Source organism: Aquarana catesbeiana, linkage group LG02 (genome assembly GCF_042186555.1).
Source record: "Aquarana catesbeiana isolate 2022-GZ linkage group LG02, ASM4218655v1, whole genome shotgun sequence".
NCBI classification, from domain to species: Eukaryota; Metazoa; Chordata; class Amphibia; order Anura; family Ranidae; genus Aquarana; species Aquarana catesbeiana.
Window position 1 is genome coordinate 605,277,611 of NC_133325.1, and position 14,358 is coordinate 605,291,968.

A 14,358-nucleotide genomic window follows, 5' to 3' on the forward strand; every position below is an offset into this window, starting at 1 on the left:
GCCAGGAAATTACCGGTATATATGTAATTTATGCTCCTAGAATGCCTGATGGTGCTACTTGGATGTTGGCCTTCTGTATGTGGCCAGGCTGTGTAAAAGGCTCACACATGTGGTTTCACCATACTCAGGAGAAATAGCAGAATGTATTTTGGGGTGTCATCTTTGCTATGTACATGCTATGTGTTGGAAATATCTGATAAATGGTCAACTTTGTGTAAAAAAAATGCATTTTCATTTTTTTTTCCACATTTTCCAAAAACTTCTGGAAAAAAATGAACTGTTCAAAAGACTCATTATGCCTCATAGATTATACGTTGGGGTGTTTGCTTTCCAAAATGGGGTAATTTTGGGGGCAATTCCATTGTCCTAGTGCTCCAGGGCCTTCAAAAGTGTATTTGGTGGTTGAGAAAGGAGATGTGTCATTTATGCTTGTAGAACGCCTGAAGGTGCTACTTCAATGTTGGGCCTTTGTATGTGGCCAGGCTGTAAAAGTCTTACACATGTGGTATCACCATACTCGGGAAGAGTAGCAGAATGTATTTTGGGGTGTAATTTGTTGTATGCATATGCTCTGTGAGAGAAATAACCTGTTAATATGACAATTTTGTAAAAAAAATCTTAATTTTGCAAAGAATTGTGGGAAAAAAATTACAACCTAAAAAAACTCATCATGCTACTTACTTAATACCTTGGAATGCCTACTTTCTAAAAAGGGGTCATTAGGGGGGTATTTTTACTTTCCCGACTTGTTAGTGTCTCAAAAAATGAGATAGGCCTTCAGTACATCAGGTGTGATCAGATGTGATCAATTTTCAGTGATTGACACCATAGTTTGTAGACTCTATAACCTTCACAAAAAACAAATAATTTACACTTATTTGGATTATTTTTACCGAAGATATAGTAGCAGTATAAATTTTGGCCATCATTTATCAAGAAAAATTACTAATTTGCAAAATTTTATGACAGAAACAAAGAAAATGCATTTTTTTCACAAAATTTACGGACTTTTTTATTTACAGCACAAAAAATAAAAAACCCACTAGTGATTAAACACCACCAAAAGAAAGCTCTATTTATGTGAAAAAAGGACGCAAATATCATATGGGTACAGTGTTGCATGACTGAGTAGTTGTCATTCAAAGTGTGAGAGCTCTGAAAGCTGAAAATTGGTCTGGGCAGGAAGGGGGTGTAAGTGCACTGTATTGAGGTGGTTAAAGTGTTATTAAACCCTCCTATCCTTTAAGGCCAAGAAAGCTTCTGTTTGATCTGCAACTGCCATGGTGCTGCACATGTGATCAGTTATGACATTAACCATTTGATGCTTTGACAGTTTGGATGAGGAAACAAGCAAATGTGACAGTTAGAAATCCTGGCATTCCAGGAATGTAACTTTTTTTTGAAACCGTTAAATCGATGGGTTTAATTCCACTTTATGATTTACTGCTGTTTTGGGGATTCTGGGCTTCAGAAAAAGGGCAGCCTCCAGCAAGAAGAAACAGGAGCAATGCTGGAGTCACTTTACAGCACACACTAATTTTGGAAGTGTAGTTATTAATGTGGAATGTAAATTCCTTGCTAAAGAACATTATTTTTTTTAGTAAGTTGCTATGGGTAAAGTTCTGCTTTAAATTAAACCTGAAGTGACATAAAATAAAGCTCTACTGCATGGTGAACATTTCATGGTGCTCTGAGATGCAGGGCATTCTGGAATACAAACACCACACTTCCTGGTTAATAACTCAGTTGACATGTCAGTAAGCGTCAGATTCCAGTTGATATTTGACCCTTTAAATGCCTCAGAATTGGAAGCTCACATATATCTATCCTGACAGGCTCATTTTAACCGCTTCTCATCCACTACATGGACATATACATCCTTGGATGGGAGCGGTGATATCTTGCAGCAATGATCGAGATATCATTTCTTTTCAGCTGACAAATTCTACAAGGTAAAAGTGATCGGAGCAGCTAAGCAGTCACTCAATCACTTTTACCGGGCTCTCCCGAACAATTGCATTCTCTTAGAAGAGTGGAAGGAACAGAAGGTCCCGCCCCTTTTCTGTAACGTCCTAAACCAAAAGCGACGAGAATTTGGTCAGTTTCGGTTGTTTGTTTACTGGCCTCTTATTGGCCAGTTAAGCAGCCGATCGGTCGCATCTGTGTCTGATTGGCTGCTTTGGAGCCAGAGAAAGGGTCTGGGGTGTAAGTAATGGGGTCTAATGGATCCCAGATCTCTCCATAAAGAGAATGTTGTTCACAACCATAGAGTTGATAACAATAAAGTAGACCGACATTTTTTTTTAAGGCACAGGGGGTGATTTACTAAGAAGAAGGCACTGCACCAGTTCATACATTAATTGGTGTGCTGGAAAAGTCATTAATTGAACATGCGAACCGGCGCACATTGAAGCACAAATAGCGATAATAAATACCCGCATATGTAAACTGCAACTGGTGCTAGGGTAACTGCAGTTTTCTCATTGATAATAGCGCACGCCCAATACAATTGGTTAATTTCATCTCATTGGATGTGTCTTGTTTTGCAATTAGTAGGTGTACTCTGTTAACCCTTTTCATGCTAATCTCATTCCTATCACTTCTAATATATCTTTGAAATGTGTTTTTTTATTTTTTTATTAGGGCTGTTACTGATTAACATTTTCGTGTTCAATTGATCGATTTTTTTTTAATCGATTAATTGACTAATTTCGATTAATTATAGCGCACATACAGATCCAACTATTTTTAGCTGATTTAGCACAGTTGTTATGGCAATGGCCGAAGCCGGACAAAGCGGGGCATGGCTAGGACGTCACACGTCATAAACTCAGCCTCACCGCGCCCATAATCACAGCCTCACCGTGCCTATAATGGCAGCCTTGCCTATAATGGCAGCCTCACCGTTCCCATAATGCAGTCTCACCGTGCCCATAATGCAGTCTCTCTGTGCCCATAATGCAGACTCACCGTGCCCATAATGCAGTCTCATCGTGCCCATAATCGCAGCCTCACTGTAGTAAGTACCTAGTCAGTGCCTGTGCCTGGATTACACAGTCTGCGGGCATCTCCCGCTGTGTGTCTCGGAGCTGAGTGTGTGAAAACTTTGTCCGCGCTGTGAGAAAAGTCCCGCCCTCCTCCTAGATCAGCTCGTGTGATAGACAGAACACTGCGTTTATCACACGAGCTGATCTAGGAGGAGGGCAGGACTTTTCTCACAGCGCAGCCAAAGTTTTCACACTCAGCTTGGAGACACACAGCGGGAGATGCCCGCAGACTGTGTATGACATATATTGGAGCAGGAGTGAGCAGAGCGCTGCACTGCAGCCACAGCTTGGCCCAAAGCGGCCCCAGGGCAGGCAGCCTACCGATCAAAAAAATTAACGATTAATCGAGGAATTAATCGTTAATTTCCACAGACCTATTTTTTACCCAAATCTTTCAATACATTACAAAGAACAGAGAAGTGTTTCTAAACCCAATAAATTAATATTTTCAGATCTTGATCTTTAAAGGTGACCATACACTGCAATCAGTTAGGTCCTAAATAAATTAGATTTAGTGCAAGAGCCTGTTTGATTTCCTATATTTTTAATTAATTTGTTCAAGTGCTTCTTCCTATTACCTATTTTGCCTAAATATCGAGTTGTACAGAGATTGGCCAACAGATTGTATAGTGCATGACCATCTTAAGTGCCAAATTTGGAATGTAGATGTGCCATGACCCACTTGTATTTTCCTAACAATATGTCTTGGGCATTATACAAGGCACATGAAAAACCACTTTTTTTGCCATGCTAGAGTGATCAGGAATCTTCAAACTACGGTTCTCCAGCTCTTGCGGAACTACACATCCCATGAGGCATTGTAAAGCTCTGACATTCACAGACATGACTAGGCATGATGGGAATTGTAGTTCCTGAACAAATGGAGGGCCTTAGTTTGAAGACACCTGTGCTAGACCATTATTATGCCACCAGAATTGGGAGTGTGGCATCTATCCAACTTCTTTCTGCTGGTGGACACAAGAACCTACATCTATAGATATACAGTGGGGACGGAAAGTATTCAGACCCCCTTAAATGTTTCACTCTTTGTTATATTACAGCCATTTGCTAAAATCATTTAAGTTCATTTTTTTCCTCATTAATGTACACACAGCACTCCATATTGACAGAAAAACAGAGAATTGTTGACATTTTTGCAGATTTATTAAAAAAGAAAAACTGAAATATCACATGGTCCTAAGTATTCAGACCATTTGCTGTGACACTCATATATTTAACTCAGGTGCTGTACATTTCTTCTGATCATCCTTGAGATGGTTCTATACCTTCATTTGACTCCAGCTGTGTTTGATTATACTGATTTGACTTGATTAGGAAAGCCACACACCTGTCTAAATAAGTCCTTACAGCTCACAGTGCATGTCAGAGTAAATGAGAATCATGAGGTCAAAGGAACTGCCTGAAGAGATCAAAGACAGAATTGTGGCAAGGCACAGATCTGGCCAAGGTTACAAAAAATATTCTGCTGCACTTAAGGTTCCTAAGAGCATAGTGGCCTCCATAATCCTTAAATAGAAGATGTTTGGGACGACCAGAACCCTTCCTAGAGCTGGCCGTCCAGCCAAACTGAGCTATCGGGAGAGAAGAGCCTTGGTGAGAGAGGTAAAGAAGAACCCAAATATCACTGTGGCTGAGCTCCAGAGATGCAGTCGGGAGATGGGAGAAAGTTGTAGAAAGTCAACCATCACTGCAGCCCTCCACCAGTCAGGGCTTTATGGCAAAGTGGCCTGACGGAAGCCTGTCCTCAGTGCAAGACACATGAAAGCCCACATGGAGTTTGCTGAAAAACACCTGAAGGACTCCAAGATGGTGAGAATGAGATTCTTTGGTCTTATAAGACCAAGATAGAACTTTTTGGCCTTAATTCCAAGCGGTATGTGTGGAGAAAACCATGATTAAGCACTGACTACAGTGTGAAACGTGTCAGCTTTCCTGCGTTGTGATGCTGTGGCATGTATTTTTATGATCATATTTAAATAAAGATCGAAGATTACTTTTGAATGCGGCTGTCCAGGATTTCTCGTTTACCTCTCAATTACCAGAATTGCCTGCACCTGTTACTTCCAGCATGGAGAAAATGTTTGTTCCTCACAGACCTCTTTCAGAGCGGTGGTATTTTTCTCTCAGTGGAGAAAACCAGGCACAGCTCATCACCTGTCCAATACAGTCCCAACAGTGAAGCATGGTGGTGGCAGCATCATGCTGTGGGGGTGTTTTTCAGCTGCAGGGACAGGACGACTGGTTGCAATCAAGGGAAAGATGAATGCGGCCAAGTACAGGGATATCCTGGATGAAAACCTTCTCCACAGTGCTCAGGACCTCAGACTGGGCCAAAGGTTTACCTTCCAACAAGACAATGAATCTAAGCACACAGCTAAAATAAGGAAGGAGTGGCTTCACAACAACTCAGTGACTGTTCTTGAATGGCCTAGCCAGAGCCCTGACTTAAACCCAATTGAGCATCTCTGGAGAGACCTAAAAATGGCTGTCCACCAGCGTTTACCATCCAACCTGACAGAACTGGAGAGGATCTGCAAGGAGGAATGGCAGAGGATCCCCAAATCCAGGTGTGAAAAACTTGTTGCATCTTTCCCAAAAAGACTCATGGCTGTATTAGATCAAAAGGGTGCTTCTACTAAATACTGAGCAAAGGGTCTGAATACTTAGGACCATGTGATATTTCAGTTTTTCTTTTTTAATAAATCTGCAAAAATGTCAACAATTCTCTGTTTTTCTGTCAATATGGGGTGCTGTGTGTACATTAATGAGGAAAAAAAATGAACTTAAATGATTTTAGCAATGGCTGCAATATAACAAAGAGTGAAAAATTTAAAGGGGTCTGAATACTTTCTGTCCATCTATCTATCTATCTATCTATCTATCTATCTATCTATCTATCTATCTATCTATCTATCTATCTATCTATACACAGTATCTCACAAAAGTAAGTACACCCCTCATATTTTATTATATCTTTTCATGTGACAACACTGAAGAAATGACACTTTGCTACAATGTAAAGCAGTGACTGTACAGCTTGTATAACAGTGTAAATTTGCTGTCCCCTCAAAATAACTTTAAACACACCTGCTCCCCATTCACACCTGAGACCTTGTAACACTAACAAGTCACATGATACTGGGGGAGGGAAAATGGCTAATTGGGCCCAATTTCGACATTTTCAGTTAGGGGTGTACTCACTTTTGTTGCCAGCGGTTTAGACATTAATGGCTGTGTGTTGAGTTATTTTGAGGGAACAGCAAATTTACACTGTTATACAAGCTGTACACTCACTACTTTACATTGTAGCAAAGTGTCATTTCTCCAGTGTTGTCACATGAAAAGACATAATAAAATATTTACAAAAATGTGAGGGGTGTACTCACTTTTGTGAGATACTGTATATAGATATATCTATATATACACACACACTGAAGCAGGAAGCAATATACATTGGCCCGGAAGTAAATCTGTACACAGGAAGTAGATGTGTATTTTGAGGCCAAATCATTTCGACATACAAACATGACCGACACAAACACCACCCCATGTAAAAATAAATCAAAAATTATCTTAAAGCGGGATTCCGGCTGTAAAAAAAAAAAAATTAACTGTCAGCAGCTACAAACACTGTAGCTGACTTTAAATAAGTACTTACCTGTCCTGGGAAACAGGCAGTGGAGCCTTGTGGCTTCACTGCCAGTTTCCTACTGCGCACGCGTGAGCGGCGGGTGCTCTGTGAATGGCCCTGTGGTGTTCTGGGAACACACACAGTTCCCAGAAGACAACAGGGCCACTCACCAAGGAGCAGAACACGCTGCGGAATAGGAAGAGGCAGATTAGGAAGACTGCCTAGCAACAAGGGTTTAGGTAAGTTTACATTTTTTTTTCCAAATGTTTTTTTTTTATTAATTTTTTTAGGATTTTTGGTGAATTTTTTTTTCAGGGTGGCCCTCCACTTTAATTTGCAAATAAGGATCATCACTTCCTCACAGAATAGTGAGCGGGGCATGGTGGTGGGAAGAAATTATCAGCAGTACAAGCAACTTCCTGGAGGGGTGTGATGTCATTCCTGTGTGCTGGCCATGGCTTCCGGGAACCAGATATGCGCTACGGGTACATACCTCCACGCACACAGCAGTTGCGCATCTCACATACACAACGGTCGCGCATTTAGATGCATTTGGCGCATCTAGATGCAGGAACCCAATTTTTATGGAAATTAATAGTAAAGCAGATGCAGATTTCCAGGACTGGACTATATTTATAGTGAAAGGCAACTAGTGTTTTCTATTAAACAATGTCTAAATGGGCCATTGACATGAATCGCAGTTGAACTTAGAAATGTGTCTTTGCAAAGTTAAACTAAATTAAATCCTTTCTTATTTTTGCTTGGGGATAGAGTGCAGAGGGATTAGAAGTCTTGTCAGTTTTTGGGAATGTCTGCACCCCTGATAGGGTGAAGACACCTCCTAAATTGTGCCAGTTTCTTCTTCAAATTGAATCACTTCCTGTCACATAGCCAAACAGAAAGTGAGGGTAAAACCCCCCTACCAATGTCTTTCCTTGGGGACACACAAGTCAATCTAAATAGTTTCCCCATTAGGTAAATTGCTTTCTAGCATTTTGCTGTGTACACCCCAAATTATTAGGTATCTTGGACTTTGGGGTTTATTTACTAAAGGCAAGTCCACTTTGCACTACAAGTGCACTTGGAAGTGCAGTTGCTGGAGATCCGAGGGGGACATGCAAGGGAAATAAAAAAACATCTTTGCTTCTACATGATTGGATGACAAAATCACCAGTGCTTCCCCTCAGATTTACAGCGAGTACACTTGTACTGCAGAGTGGATTTGCCTTTAATAAACATCAAAATACCTAATAATTTGGGGTGTACGCAACAAAGTGCTAGAGTGCAATTAGAATGACCTGTGTGTCCACAGGGAAAGACATTGGTAGGGTTTTACCCTCACTTCCCGTTTGGCTATGTAACAGGAAGTGAAGCCAATTTTCAGAAAAGAGACACAAAGCTCAACCTAAAAAAGACAAGCAGGGGTTCTAACACTCACTTGGTTTCTGTCAAATTCCCACAGTTAGAATAGGATTGAGCTAGATTTTAGCTCAGTGCTCTAAATCAGTAGTCATCAACCCTGTCCTCAAGTACCCCCAACAGGCCATGTTTGCAGCTTTACCTTCATCTTGCCCAGGTGCTTTAAATCAGAGTCAATGGCTTGGTATTTTGGACAGCTATTTAGCTAAGATAAATTCCCAAAACATGTCCTGTCGGGGGTACTTGAGGACTGAGGCTGAGAACCACTGTGCTAAAATGGAAAACTGAATACTTACCTCTCTGTAATTTTCTTTCCTGGTACCTATCAATAGCAGCATACGCACTATCCATGCATATGCTACCATGAAGGCACCAAGAAAGTAGCTTTTAGACAAATCACACCTTTTTTGTTTTGCCATGCCAATCAGCCTAGTTAAGCTGCAGCTGGGAAATCTGTTGCATGAAAATTGTTTGGGGGGGAGAGAGAGAGTGTAAAATGCATTACCTAGATTGAGCATGCATCTGCAAAACAAATATTTAACAAAACACATAAAACATAAAATTTGCTACAAATTTTATTGGTCAACAAAACAAGACTTGGAAAAGAGCAAGGAAAGCAAAAAACACATGTATGTTAATTTGAGACACTAACAGAATATGGTTTTGAGGTCTGACCATTTTGCAGAGGAAATTAACAGGAGTTAAAAGGACTGCGCCCACAAACGGACAGTCTCTTAAGGATTTAAACATTTAGTAGTAACAACAGCTTGAGGAAGATTTTGCAAAATAATGCAGCACAGACAATTAAATAAAAGTGAAACTAACAACCTTCAAACAACATAGATTGACATAAAAAATATTTCAGTGAAAAATATCCCCCCAAAAAACAAAAGTAAAACACACACACCTTTAAATAACATAGGTTTATGTGCTAATGAGGCAATTGAAAACACACACACAGTCCATGAAACACACAAAATGCTAGTTCACTCAATGTAGAGACAGAACTTCAAAGTGGGTTCACCTGTTAAGGATGTCCTTAAATTACTAACCCAAAAAACAGACTCTCTGAGCATGCCTAGAAAACTCCAAGTGCTGTTCATAAACAAAAAGCACAAAAAAAACACAGCCCCTGAGCATGCCCAGACCAACCCAAATGCATTTCACACACCAAAAGCCACAGCAAAAAAACAAAGTCCCTGAGCATGCCCCGACCAACCCAAATGCAGCTAGCAGAAAAAAGGCCACCCCCCTGTCCAAAATTAAGCACATCATCCAGCATGCTACAAAAATACAGATGGAACAAACACAGAGCCTAATATGGGCAAAAGTTAAACAACAAATACCACTGTAGTCTATGGGAACTGACTTGTTAATTTTACTAGTCCCCACTTGGCTGGCTTATATTCTAGTTATTGGCATTAAAATGGGTATAGGGCCCAGGTCCCACCCCGAGGGACATATATCAATGTCACCAATGTGGACAACTCCAAAAACAAAACAAGGAGAAGTGCTTTAAAAAATGCAAAATTGCTTAAAAGCTAGTAACTTGGGGGGGGGGGGGCTTACTCTGCCTGTAAAATGGTGCATCTGTAGCATGTATCCAAAATGCTGCTTCAAAGATGTACAGCTTTAGAGAAAACTTACAAATCTACATTGCACCTGCAAGATTTTAACCCAAAACAATATCCTGCCCCCCCAAGACATACAAGGCAATTTGGGTCTGTTAAGGCTTAAAATGAGAACCCCCATGTGAAAAATACCACCCCAAACTAAAAAAATATTGTGCCCCTCCCACACACTAACAAACCCTAGCCAAACACACAGCAAGCCAGCCCATGAAATGGGGATGGATGCTTGAGGGCAGGAGGGGCTCGGACACCCCAAAAGTCAACCATCTTGTTCCCATATTCAGGGGGACAAGGGCCTCTTCCACACAACCCTAGGCTGGGGATGTGGGGGGCTGCAGGCAGGGGGCTTTACGGAATGTGGGAAACCCCTTTAAACTAGTGGGCACAAGGTGCTTTGTGGTTGGTATTGGGCTGAGCCCAACATGCCCCAAAGGCAGCCAGCTATGTTGCGTGCATGTGGCCTTGTATGGTTGGGCGATCGCTCTTCTCACTCCTTCTCTTCCTAGCTGGCCCTGCTGTATGCTCTGAAAAAGGATGTGGTTTGGATTGGTGAAGGCAGCTCCCAGCCTTTTGAGAAAATAGTGGAATGTGGCGTTCCCATTTAAAAGCAAAAGTTAGCCCATGGAAATCCAAGGGGTTGAAGGGGGGAGACAAGAGCATTGGAGAATGGAGTGTGGAGTTCCCCTTTAAAAGTAAAAGCTAGCCCAAAAAAATCATATACATTAGAGGGGGAAGGTTAAATGCCCTTTTAGGAGGAGCTAGAGAAGTGAGAGTCTGTTTACATAATTTGAACAAGGTGCATGTCACATGTTGGCAACGTAACATGCTAACATGACCTGAGTGCAAATATCCTTAAAAAAATACATAAAGGTGAACCAGCGTAAAAAAAAAAAAAAAAATTGTCAAGTTTAAAGGTGCGCCCGTTCAACCCATGCAATTGCATGTGCATTGCTTAACATTTACTAAGATTTTGGCCGCTCAGTGAACAAACTCATGTGAAGGAGCGCAACAGTCGCTTGTGCATGCGCACTACTTACATTGATCTCACGCAGTTCTAAACGTACTTGCGGGCACAGTAGGCTTTCTCTGAAAAAGTTACTTTTTCATTCTATTTTGGGCATATTTGTTACTTGGGCCGTTGTTACTAAACTTCCTCACATCACCCCATAATATTGGCACCTCCATCTTCTGTGAATATTGATTTGGAGATGCCGTGCGTCATGTCCAAAGTGGTGCACAGATTGCATTCTCCCATGTGCCGAGATCGAAATTTCATCTTTTTGCTTGTCAGATTTGTCCATTATTGCCTATACTGTAGTAATTCACAATAGAACTAGTGACTACTAAATATTCTCCTACCCACAGTATTTCATTATGTCCTGAGCACCCAAAATGGAAAAAAGAAAAACAGATAACTATTATGTACTAAATGTAACAGCACAGTTAAAAAAAATCCATTCTACAACATTGCTGCCCTTCCTTACAACATTATATCTGCCAAAAAATGGGAAAGGATGGAACTACATTTCAAATTTGTATTTTTTTTTAAAGTATGTTATATATGTAATCATAATGTAAATTAATACCCACTCACAAAGGCTACTGACATTTTTTAAGACACTAAAGTATAAATAAATCTAATATCTAAAGCAAAACTGTAATGTATTGCAGCATACTAGTCCTTGGTGTGGTGGCTGCATTTGTTTTCTCTTTCAAGCTTATTTTGCTCTATTCTCACCTGATTTTCCTGTAAAAACACTTCCTGCCCCTGGGTGGCTACGCCACTCCTCCACTGTATCTATGGAGGGAGCCATGGTTGTCACAGAAGGCTTCAGAAAGAGACCACGGAAATATTTGAATCTCTTCATCTCCATTACATGGGGGACAGGGACATATGTAGATTACAGAAGATAGCTAAGAAGGAAGAACAAAATAGGGAATGGCGCTGTTCTATGTGAAAAAGCTATGTGTATATACCATGAAATATATATTCAGTGGGGTAAAAAAGTATTTAGTCAGCCACCAATTGTGCTAGTTCTCCCACTTAAAAAGATGAGAGAGGCCTGTAATTGTCATCATAGGTATACCTCAACTATGAGAGACAAAATGTGGAAACAAATCCAGACAATCACATTGTCTGATTTTTGAAAGAATTAATTTGCAAATTATGGTGGAAAATAAGTATTTGGTCAATATCAAAAGTTCATCTCAATACTTTGTTATATATCCTTTGTGGGCAATAACAGAGGTCAAACGTTTTCTGTAAGTCTTCACAAGGTTGTCACACACTGTTGCTGGTATGTTGGCCCATTCCTCCATGCAGATCTCCTCTAGAGCAGTGATGTTTTGGGGCTGTCGCTGGGCAACACGGACTTTTAACTCCCTCCAAAGGTTTTCTATGGGGTTGAGATCTGGAGACTGGCTAGGCCATGTGGCCATGTATCGTGAGATTTTGAGTGCAAACCTCCTTCCATCAGCAAGGGCATTGAAGATGAAACGTGGCTGGGTCTTTCAGCATGACAATGATCCCAAACACACAGAACAGGAAGAGACTATTCAGGCGGGGGAGGGGACCATCGGCACACCTGTCACTGTGAGACAGCAGCAGCGGCATTGCTTTTAAATAAGTAAACTGTGCCTGCGGCCCCCAGACCTCCGTATTCACCAGCCAGTATAGAGGGGGCGGGGCCGGGAGCTCCACTGACGCTCCCACTCCAATCACTGGCTCTCACTACAGACGCTCTGTTCCGAGTATACAGGCTGCACGTGGGCGGGGTCAGAGCATCAGTGGAGCTCCCGGCCCCGCCACCTCTCAGCTGACTAGCGCGGCAATACAGCCTCCCGTGTCCTCTGTGCGCTCTGCAAAGCTGTCATCGGGGCCCCAATTCACGGGTAGCGCGAGCCCCCCCAACAAAGATTGGGCCCAGGGCAAGTGCCCCATTTGCCCTGCGCTAAAGACGGCCCTGATATTAGTAGATGAGTAGAAGAGCTTTTTTTGATTATAGACATTACTATCTGACCTATTCTCAGCCCCCAACTCCCCCCAGCTTATATCACCCCCAGACCACTTTATACATCCAGCTGAGGGACATCATTCCATAGTCACCTATCCTTTCCTTATCTTCCCAACATCACTCCCTGGTCACCCCACAGACACTGCAGGAAATCCCTAACCATTCTGCCCCCATCATCCCCTCCGCACTCCTCTCCTGTACATACTGCCCCCATCCTCCCCTCCGCACTCCTCTCCTGTACATACTGCCCCCATCCTCCCCTCCGCACTCCTCTCCTGTACATACTGCCCCCATCATCCCCTCCGCACTGCTCTCCTGTACATACTGCCCCATAATACTCTCCGCACTCCTCTCCTGTACATACTGCCCCTATCATCCCCTCCGCACTCCTCTCCTGTGCATACTTCCCCCATCATCTCCCCTGCACTCTTCTCCTGTTCATACTGCCCCCATCATCCCTTCCGCACTCCTTTCCTGTACATACTGCCCCCATCATCCCCTTCGCACTCCTCTCCTGTACATACTCCCCTTATCCTCCCCTCCGCACTCCTCTTCTGTACATACTACCCCCATCCTCCCCTCCGCACTCCTCTCCTGTACATACTGCCCCATCATCCCCTTCGCACTCCTCTCCTGTACATACTACCCCCATCCTCCCCTCCGCACTCCTCTCCTGTACATACTGCCCCTATCATCCCCTCCGCACTCCTCTCTTGTACATACTTCCCCCGTCATCCCCTCCGCACTCCTCTCCTGTACATACTTCCCCCGTCATCCCCTCCGCACTCCTCTCCTGTACATACTGCCCCCTTCATCCCCTCTGCACTCCTCTCCTGTACATACTGCCCCTATCATCCCCTCCGCACTCCTTTCTTGTACATACTTCCCCCGTCATCCCCTCCGCACTCCTCTCCTGTACATACTTCCCCCGTCATCCCCTCCGCACTCCTCTCCTGTACATACTGCCCCCATCATCACCTCCGCACTCCTCTCCTGTACATACTGCCCCTATCATCCCCTCCGCACTCCTCTCCTGTACATTCTGCCCCCATCATCCCCTCCGCACTCCTCTCCTGTACATACTGCCCCATCATACCCTGTGCACTCCTCTCCTGTACATACTGCCCCCATCATCCCCTCCGTACTCCTCTCCTGTACATACTGCCCCATCATACCCTCCGCACTCCTCTCCTGTACATACTGCCCCATCATACCCTCCGCACTCCTCTCCTGTACATACTGCCCCATCATACCCTCCGCACTCCTCTCCTGTACATACTGCCCCATCATACCTCCGCACTCCTCTCCTGTACATACTGCCCCCATCATCCCCTCCGCACTCCTCTCCTGTACATACTGCCCCATCATCCCCTCCGCACTCCTCTCCTTTACATACTGCCCCATAATGCCCTCCGCATTCCTCTCCTGTACATACTGCCCCATCATCTCCTCCGCACTCCTCTCCTGTACATTCTGCCCCCGTCATCCCCTCCGCACTCCTCTCCTGTACATATTGCCCCCATCGTCCCCCTCCGCACTCCTCTCCTGTATATACTGCCCCCATCATCCCCTCCGCACTCCTCTCCTGTACATAC

General features: G+C 43.1%; 1 protein-coding gene across 3 annotated transcripts in view; it reads right to left on the bottom strand.

Annotated features, from left to right (window-relative positions):
* Positions 1-14,358, bottom strand: part of SYTL5 (synaptotagmin like 5) — a 315,672-nt gene that overhangs the window by 211,038 nt on the left and 90,276 nt on the right. The window lies entirely within an intron of this gene.